The sequence below is a fragment of the Neovison vison genome, chromosome 4, assembly GCF_020171115.1.
Source record: "Neovison vison isolate M4711 chromosome 4, ASM_NN_V1, whole genome shotgun sequence".
Taxonomy (NCBI): domain Eukaryota; kingdom Metazoa; phylum Chordata; class Mammalia; order Carnivora; family Mustelidae; genus Neogale; species Neogale vison.
Window position 1 is genome coordinate 202,353,788 of NC_058094.1, and position 10,002 is coordinate 202,363,789.

Below are 10,002 nucleotides of genomic sequence, written 5' to 3' on the forward strand. Positions count from 1 at the left end.
GGGCAACCAATCATATAGGGCTTATTTTAGTCATGGTTCTCCAGAGAAACAGAACCAGTAGGATAATACTAGGAATCGGCTCATGCCATTAAGGAGGCTACCATGTCCCCAGATCTGGGGCGGCTCACTGGCACGGTGAGCCGCCAAAGCTGGAGACCCAGGGGAGCCCATGATGTACTTCCAGTCCAAACGCCAGTAGGTTCAAAACCCAGGAAGAGTCTGAAGGCAGAAAAAGTCTGATGTCCCAGTTTGAAGGCAGTCAGGCAAGAGGAGCCCTCTGTGAAGCCTTTTCATTCATTCGGGCTTTGACCAATTGGATGAAACCCATATACATTGAAGAGGGCAATCTGCTGTACTCAGTCTACTGATTTACATATGAATTTCATCCAAAAATACCCAGAACAACATTTGACCAAGTATCTGGGCACCTGGCAGCCTAGTCATGTTGACACATAAAACTAACCATCACGGGGCCCCACACTTAGAAAGACCCTGCTTGGGCCTTAATGCTCTGTGGTTCCTGTCTTAAAATTCTTAATAATTTTATCTTTGCCCCTGTGTTTTGTAAGTGAAGTCTGGTGGACAGTGAAACATGCTCTGGAGGCTGGGAAGTGATGTTCCCCTGCAAGTCCTAATGTGAGTTGCTGGTCGGACAGGTAGGCAGTCAGGGCCAGGGTCCTCAGAAAGAAAAAAATGGAGTCAGGGCAGCTGAAATAAAATAGCACTGATGTCCTGTTCTGCAGCTCAGAGAGGACCACACTAACATTCTGCTCTGCAGACTTTGCAGAAATGACTTCTGCAAAATGTCCTAAAATAAGGCAACTAACCACAAGGCATTTGTCAATATCATAGGCAGGGCACAGTTAAGACCTAAGCTCCCAGATATCAGAAAACCAAAACCAAAACAAACAAACAAAAAATCAGCTCGTGGACATGAACCTAATAGGTAGACAGATACATGACCAAAGCCCTGATTGGCACAACTCAGCACACCCTGATCGCTGAAGATAGTGCTGCAAAAGAGGTCATAGAAACCCCTAAACTTAGAAACCCCAGGGGCAACCCACTCGGGGTCCCCTCCCTCTCTGGGAGCTTTATACTTTTGCTGAATAAACTTTGCTTTGCTGCCCACCATTCTTCATCCGGTCTACGTCTTCATTCTTCCAAGTGGCATGACCAAGAACCTGGGCACCAAAGGCAGAGAAATCCTGCAACACTACTCCTTTCCTGCACCGCACCCCTCCCTGTGGGCTCCCCAAGTCCCCAGGAGGAGTTGTCTACCCTCGCCCTCTGGTGTTCTAGGCTCTTCCTAACTTTCTCCCCCATGCCCCAGCCTAGTGGCCATTCTGCCCTCTCCCCCAGCATAGGCTGGTGCAGGCCTGGGAGGACTAAAGATGGGCGTGCTTGCCCCGCAGCGTCTCATGGAGGGGCCTGGAGGCACAGCCCCAGTTGGCAGGCCCAAGCTGCATTCCGTGGGAGTGAGTTTCTTACCCTTCCCAGTCCAGGTGCGAAGCACATCCCAGCGTGGAGGCTGCCATCTTATTGGTCACCACCCACTGGAGATTTGCGGGGAGGCCTTCCCTGACCCTAAACAGAGCCTGGAAAGTGACCCGACATCTGGCAGGAGAGGGAACCTGGCTGCTGTCGTCATGTGAAGGGGCCTAGTGACCCTGCGCCTGAGCGAGTGCTGCATTAAGTCACACACGCACACACACAAAGCGGGACAGATTGAAAGGGAAAGAGTCTTTTGTTTTTGTTTTTTGAATAAGGGTTCCGAATGCACTGGGCCCCACAAATTATGTAGATAGTCAAGAAATGCCATAAATTAGGGAGAATAGGCAGCCTCTGTTATGGAGTGATGTCAACATTGCAGAGATTGGGTATATCGAGATTATGATTTTCATTGACAGAGAAGGTGAAAATCTCTATTGCCAGGAATTGCTGATCAGAAAGGGAGCTAATCCCTGAGGGAGGCAACCAGTCATGAGGTGTGTTAGTGGAGGATATGAAAATGTCAACGTGTGTGTGTCAGTTGAGCTACCAGGACTAATGTTCAGGGCCCTGCCTGCGGAGCCGACCCCAACCTGCTCTTCAGTCTTGGCTTTCAAGCTGTGGAGATGCCACCTTAGTGCTGGGTCCTCCACCTTCTCAACCGCCCCAAAGCTGCTCTTTGCATGACATGCGGAGAAGCTGACTTAGCTCAGCTGAGGGCATGTGTAGATGTCTCAAGGATGAGGAGAAACCTCAAGGGGCTATGGGGACATCAGTTTGTTTCCGTGAAGCATTTCAGCCTTCATAACGTGGTAATGCATTTGTTTTAGTTTGGGCTCAGCTCTAGGGTCATCAGGGCCCTAACCAGAGACTTTCAGCTTGGGCATTATCCGCTCACCTTTAAGAAAGGCCACACCCAGGGGGTGTGTGGGTGGCTCAGTGGGGTAAAGCCTCTGCCTCCCGCTCAGGTCATGATCTCAGGGTCCCGGAATCGAGTCCCACATCGGGCTCTCTGCTCAGCAGGGATCGCCCCCTCTCTCTCTGCCTGCCTCTTGGTCTACTTGGGATCTCTGTCTGTCAAATAAATAAATAAAAATAAAAAGAATAAAGCCCACAATATGTGACCTGTCTACCTCTCCAGGCATTTAAAAAAAAAAAACAAAAAAAAAGAAAGGCAACACCTGGGACTCCCGGCTAGGTCAGTGGGTGAAGCACAAGACTCTTAATCTTAGGGTTGTGAGTTCAAGCTCTGTGCCGGGTGTAGAGATTACTTAATAAATAAATAAATAAATAAACTCTTTAAAATAAGAAGAAGAAGAAGAAAGACTGCACCCCAGAAGCAGCCATACCACAAATGCCACAGGTGCCTTTTTACCTCCTATGAACACCACGGGCTTTGCTAATTAGTACAACAGAATTTAAAATCGAGTTCGCTCACTGGTAAAATCCGTGGTTTTGTGATACATGTATTAGAAAAAATGTTAAAATAACATTCAGAACATTCCCTCCCCACTGTATGAACAAGGTTTGAGAATGCAGCCAGCTTGTGCCCTAAAGGGCGTCTCTGGAGGTACTGGCTCTAGAAGGTCCCCGGCTCCAGAGGATTGTGTCAGAACCCAGTGAATGTCTTTTGCAAGTTATGTTCAAACCTCTGCAGGGTACTGGGATTTTAAAGAGTTCACCAAAATGTTTATAGGAATGGCTTTATTCTGCTTTGTGCCCACTGCTAATGAATATTTGCTTCATAAATGCTTACCTTCATTATAAACTGTTAGAAAATTGGTAGATACTGGCTCACTTTCAACCACCTGTATTGGCAATGGCATTCATCTATCACAAATAATCCAGACGTTGTAATGTGCAAATTGGCTTAGGACAGGTTTAAACCCTTTCTGAGCTCACTTACCGGCTACGTCCAGATACTCAAGGGGCAGATGCAGATGTGATTCAGATGGGTGTGTTTTGAGTCCAGAAATAATGGAAATTTGTGAGATGGGTTTCAGAAAGAAAAGGTTGAAAATTTATCTTTGAAATTTGTAAGAGAAACACAAGGAAAGCAATGGGTCATCTTAGCTCCAAAATGATCTTTGCAGTGAGGTCAAAGTACACATATCTAGAAAGAAGAAAAAAAGGAAATGCCACAATGAATCTTAATTTCCTGGAGATGTTGACATATCTTTGTGAAAAAGAGGCACACGAAGATTTCAAAAGATACAAAGGAGTCCAGAAATATGCAATATAAATTTACTTAAAAAAAAAAGAAGTTTTCTTCTCTATTAGTTTCTTTCCTTTTAGATTCCTTTGCCCGTGTGTGCAGATAATTATCTGATAGAAACCACGGAATTCTCTTCCTGGAAAAAATCATTGAAAGAAAAAATCCAGGTGCCTAGTTGAATAAAGGGACCATCTATTCTGAAGCAACATCAAGCATTTTCTGAGACCTTGTGGTCTCCTTTAACAGTTTCGACTTCCTTCGAGGTAGTTATGGTTCAAAACATTTTTCTTCATTGATATGCTTCAGAAGGTATATGGGCATTCTGAAGCCCATCCATGCACATCAGATTACAATCACCTGAACCACCCTATCAGCTACAAAAAGGCTGTTAAGCAATTCACCCATTGGCCAGATTCCCTTCTCTATACCATTATTTCCTTTCCAAACACTAAAATAGCTTCCTTAAAGTGAAATGAATTTAGTGGGCTAGAAGAAAGACTGTTTCTTTATAACACCATTCAAGTACTTCTCCATAACATATAATGCAAAGAAAATAATTGTGTTTGGAATTTCATTTTATAAGGTTAGCATTTTATGAGATCTTTGGTAAAGGCCATATTGCAAAGGCTAAGTGGTTGGTTATTTACATTTGACCTTCCGTTCTAGAAAAAAATATTATTAAGCACACCTGACATATTTAGTTTCTTAGATAAACTTGAAGTCTTTTAAAAGTCATCCCTTAACACTTCTGTACAATCTGCATTGTCACTTTCCACTCTGAAGTTTCAGTAACCTTAAACGGTCATTTGAATTTGGTTTCGTGTACTTTTAACAGGTCCTATTGGTAAAAAGGAAAGAGGGTAAATAGGAAAGACAGTTATTGGAATCCCCTCTTGAGGGTCTAGTTCCTGAGGTTCATTTTACCACAATTAACTGCGATCTTCTCTACAAGTCCCACTCGTCACTTCCTGTCTGGACTCCAGGCATGATGGGCACTACTGTAAATCAATCTTTAGACAAGTTTGACCCCTTACTTTTATCGGTCTAGGTAGGAGAAGAAAACATCCCTTTCACCTTGGTTACTTCTAGCAAAGTGAATTCACACACACAAAAAATGGGAATAAAGAGAAGTAACCGAAAAACACAGGAAGGACATCACAAAGCAAAATGGCTGTTTTAAAGTAAATGAAATTGGGACGCCTGGGTGGCTCAGTCGGTTGGAGGACTGCCTTCGGCTCAGGTCATGATCCCAGAGTGCTGGGCTCGAGCCCCACATCGGGCTCCCAGTTCCACGGGGAGTCTGCTTCTCTCTCTGACCTTCTCCTCGGTCATGCTCTCTCTCACTGTCTCTCTCTCAAATAAATAGATACAATCTTTAAAAAAAATATTAAAAAAAAATAAAGTAAATGAAATCAAGCTGCACATGGACTTCACTGGAAAAAGTTTTCAGGACAGACACCCAGACCTACAAACAAACAAGGCACTGAGATACCTAACCTCTGTCTGGTATCTTTGTGTTGTTCCCAAAGCAGGGAACCTTGCTTTTTCAGTTTTCTTTTTGAGTTTACATTTTTATCTGTCGCTGGTCTGGTCATGGGCTGGTCTCCAACTGTATATGACTCTTGCTTTCTTAAGATCTCTGTGTCCCATCTGGTTAAGATAACTCATATCACATGATTTTAGGCTGTCCTGTTTTTGGATTTTCTCCTTACTTAGAACTACATTTTAACTTTTTTTAACCTCTTTTTAGTGATTTCTCCCTGCCACTACCAAAATACTTTTCCTACATGCCAACTAATTCAGAGCCTGGGGATAGGAGGAGCCCCTATTTAGGAGAACTGCTATGTTGAAAATTAACATGATCTCACCTTTCTGTGATCTGGCTTTTTCACTACTGGCCTAGAATCATTATCTTGGCCTAATCTCTGTGGCAACCACATGGTCTCTGATGGTGGTGTCTTCTTTTAAAAGCCTGTTCATCTTGGGGTACCTGGCTGGCTCAGTGGGTTAAGCCTCTGCCTTCTGCTCAGGTCATGATCTCAGGGTCCTGGGACTGAGCCTGCATCAGGCTCCTTGCTCAGTGGGGAGCCTGTTTCCCCCTCTCTCTCTCTCTCTCTCTGCCTGCCTCTTTGCCTGCTTGTGATCTCTGTCTGTCAAATAAATAAATAAAATCTTAAAAAAAAAAATACAGATTTAAAAAAAAAAAAAGGCTGTTCATCTTGTTCATCTCACATCTGTCTTGCTCTCTGCCCAGCATAAAAGTACTTCCTTTTTCTTTTCCCAAATTACCCACATGCTAATGCACTCGCCACTGAGTTCTGGTTTCAGATTTCAGTTATGTACCTTTATCTTAGGTGGTTTGTGGGATAGATGGCATCGATCAACGCACCCCACTCAGTAAGGATCCAGTTTATCTTCCCAAATACTGACTGATGACTCCCCTCCTGAAAGTGGTTTATTATTCTAACAGGACGGATTTTCTGTTTCCTTCACCCTCTTTGTCTTTCCCATTCAGATTCCCCATGTTCTTCAAGCAAAGCGTGACCAATATAGCATGAGAAAGTTCTTTTCATTACTCCAGTGATGGCTGGGAAAATTTATTCACTGATCACATGATCATTGAATACTAACTCTGTGCCAAGCATAGTTGTAGGAACTGGAGGTTTGGAGAGGAATATGTAAAGTCCATGCCCTCAAAGAGTTTACAATAAGATTAGGGAGGATTTGGGGTAAGAGGGAAGTTGAGACAGCAAGGTTCCAGGGCGGGAGATTTTGATCAACTTGGCAAGCTCAAGACCAGAAACCAAGGCCAATACCCAGAGAAGATCTAATAGTAAAGGAAGGAGAAAGAGTGGCTCAGGGAAACAGAAATACTTCTGGACAACTCAAATGATGTGAACTTGGCCTTGACTGAAGTGTCTCCTAAAGAGAGTAAGTATGAACTTGTATCAGCCTTTGGATTCCAAGTCTTTTCTTGATTGGCCACAGAATGTTTAAAAAAAGGTGACGGATTAAGTGGACTGTGTGTATCTTTCTAACCATCATGAATCAAAATCGAGAGGGATTACACAATTTCAGAAAATAATAGATTTCAGAAACAAACAGAAATGAAGATTGTTACCTCACAGCATGTGTGTACTTGTAAGAAAGGATGAAATTAAGTTTAAAGCATATAATTGATCAGAAGGCTTACCCTAATATTGAGTTATGCTAACTTATTATAACTGTTTGAAATTATGATTTCTATAGCTTTGTTTTCTATTTCATATGAAGGAAATTTTAAAAAGGAGGAAGAGAAGTAAAGGTCAATAACATCTACATTTTCCTTTTAATTATAAATGTCTTTCAATTCATTACTAAAATACTTCGGTAGATATGTTTAACTCCTGATCCTGTAATTCACGGGAAATAAGTGAACTGAATTCAGATGTGTAATTTCATCTTAGCTGGTTTGTAGGATAGATGCAATCAGTCAATGCACCCACACTCAGTAAGCCTCCGATCTATCTTCCCACATGCTGACTGATGGCTCCCCTCCCAAAAGTGGTCACACTTTGTCAGTTCCCGGCCTTTGTCAATAATATGTAGAAAACAGACACATGTGGCCCAATTCTCTCAAAGACTCTTAACGAAATTGACCAAACATACTTATATCGCGAAGATAATGAACAAAGCGGTGATAGGTTTATGTTCTTGATAATGTTTCTTCTGTTTGGACAATGTGTGCTGTCAATTATTCATGTGAAGTTTAATTATTTAAAAGTTCAACAAAGGAACGTGGGTAAAATTTTATCCTTGGTCTTAAAAATTAATTGATTATCATAGCGGTTGTGTACTTTTTTTCCCCAATGCACCAGATTCATGATTATATTTATATAATCTTGGGTCTGTTCCTGAAAGCATTTACTTAGGGAAATACCTGGCATTTACTTAGGGAAATAAAAGTAAATCTTACTTCTGTTTCCTTGCCCTGATTTTGTATTTACTCACCACAGCTTGCACCGACCCAAAGGAACATGTGACCGGTTGGCTCCTTAGCAGAGCTTGGTTCACTGACCTGGTGCATAAACCCTCTCTAGAGTGTGGAACAATACCATTCTCAGAGACGTGTGCTCCCTCACATTGATGTGTATATGGGTGAACAACTATGGCAAGGAAAGAATAAGCACTGGGGTGCCTGGGTGGCTCAGTCGTTAAGCGTCTGCCTCCGGCTCAGGTCTTGGTCCCAGGATCCTGGGATTTAGCCCGACCTCAGGCTCCCTGCTCAGCGGGGAGCCAGCTTCTCCCTCTCTCACTCCCCCTGCCTGTGTTCCTTCTCTCACTGTGTCTCTTTCAAATAAATAAACAAAATCTTTAAAAAAAAAAAAAAAGGGATAGAAACAATAAGCACCAAAAGCTACCTTTAATCTGGAAGAGAGAGCAAAAATAAGGAAGGGGTTAGAGATAGAACGGGTATATGGCTTCTGGATCCTGGAGAAAGGATGACCATGTATTTTTCCGTTGTTTGGACCTGAAACTAGGAGAATTATAGATTGTGTTTACATATGTGAACTTCAGGTCTTTTTTTAAAAAACACCAGCGGTGGGGAAATTGTCCCAACAGCCTCCATTTTTACTATAATCTGAGATGGTCTGCCTCCGATGACCTGAATTTCCACTCTTTCGAGGTTGAAATCACAAACCAACAAAAACTACACAAAACGGTAAGGAAGGTTTCCTTTATCTTTTTCAACAGTCCCTTAATCCAATTCAAATCCCTCATGAGAAATGCCACCACTAAACTGTTAGTGAGGTTGATTGATCAGCTTTGTTGTAGCCCAATCTTCATAAAAAGAGCAAATCCGTATTAAGACAGGAGGAGGGAAGAACCACGGCGGTCGGTGGCGGTGGTGTGTGTGAACTGGAGATCTCTGAAAATGCTGAGAAGCAACCTTTGTACATATATCGCACACTGACATAGATCTGCTAAGATCGATTATTCGTTTATCAATATTTACGTATACATTTCCCTCCCCCCAGGCACAGAAGCTGGTCAATTGAAAAGAGGACTGGGGGTTATTTTCATATGTACCAAAGAGTTCGACTGAGAATCCTAGCATCCTTAAAGCCTTCTTTCTCACTGCCCATCCCAGTTGTATGTGTCTCTGTGTGTGTTGCCTTCCTACCCCTAATATTCATTTTTTTTAACCAGTATTTGATATATAATCTCTTACTATATATAATATCTGTTAGGGTAGCCACTGGAAACTGATAAACTTTATTGGTTTCCAGTGACTACCTTAACAAATCACTACAAACTTGATGGTTTAAAATAACAGTTCAGGGGCGCTTGGGTGGCTCAGTGGGTTAAAGCCTCTGCCTTCAGCTCAGGTCATGACCCAGGGTCCTGGGATCAAGCCCTGCATCAGTCTTTCTGCTCAGCAGAGAGCCTGCTTCCTTCTCTCTCTCTCTGCCTGCCTCTCTGCCTCCCTGTGATCTCTGTCTGAATAAATAAATAAAATCTTAAAAAAAAAAAAACAGTTTAATATGACAAATTTATTCTCTCACAGTTCTGGTTGCTAAAATCCAGGAAGTCCAAAATCAAGATGTGGCTAGACTGCACTTCATCTGGAGGCTCTGGGACAGAATCCTTCCTTGCCCCATCCAGCTCCTGCTGGCTGATGGCATTCATTGGTTTTATTGGCTTGTGGCCACATCACTCCAGTCTCTGCTTTTGTCTTCACGTTTCCTTCTCCTCTATGTGTCTTTTACAAGGACACTAGTTATTGGATTTGGGTCCCTGCATAATCTGGGTTAATTTCTTCATCTCAAGACCCTTAACTTTATTACATCTGCAAAAAGTCCTTTTCCAAATAAGGTAACATTCACAGATTCTAGGGATTAGAACATAGGCACATCATTCAACCTCTTATACCTTAATATCAATTCAGATTTTTGTTTCATAGATAAATCTCAGTGTTTATATCAAGTATCTCAGATTCAAACTTTTCAAGTTAAAAAAAAAACCTCTTTAAATCTATAGTCAAGACCTGCGTTACATGGAGTCTATCAGTACTCAGACTTAGGAAAGCAGCTATCAATGACTGCTCAATTCTCTGGATGCTATATTTTTTTAAATCTTTCTATCAAAGTCCAATCCTTTTTTTTTTTTTTTTTTTTAAATACAGCCTTTAGTCTTTCTCCTGTTGTTGCTCTTAGTATGTCCAGTTAAGAGCACAGAGTGAATACCTCAGCTAGTTTTTAGGCTATTTGGCCCATGATCCTTGGCTTGCATTTTGTCAGAAAACATTTTTGACA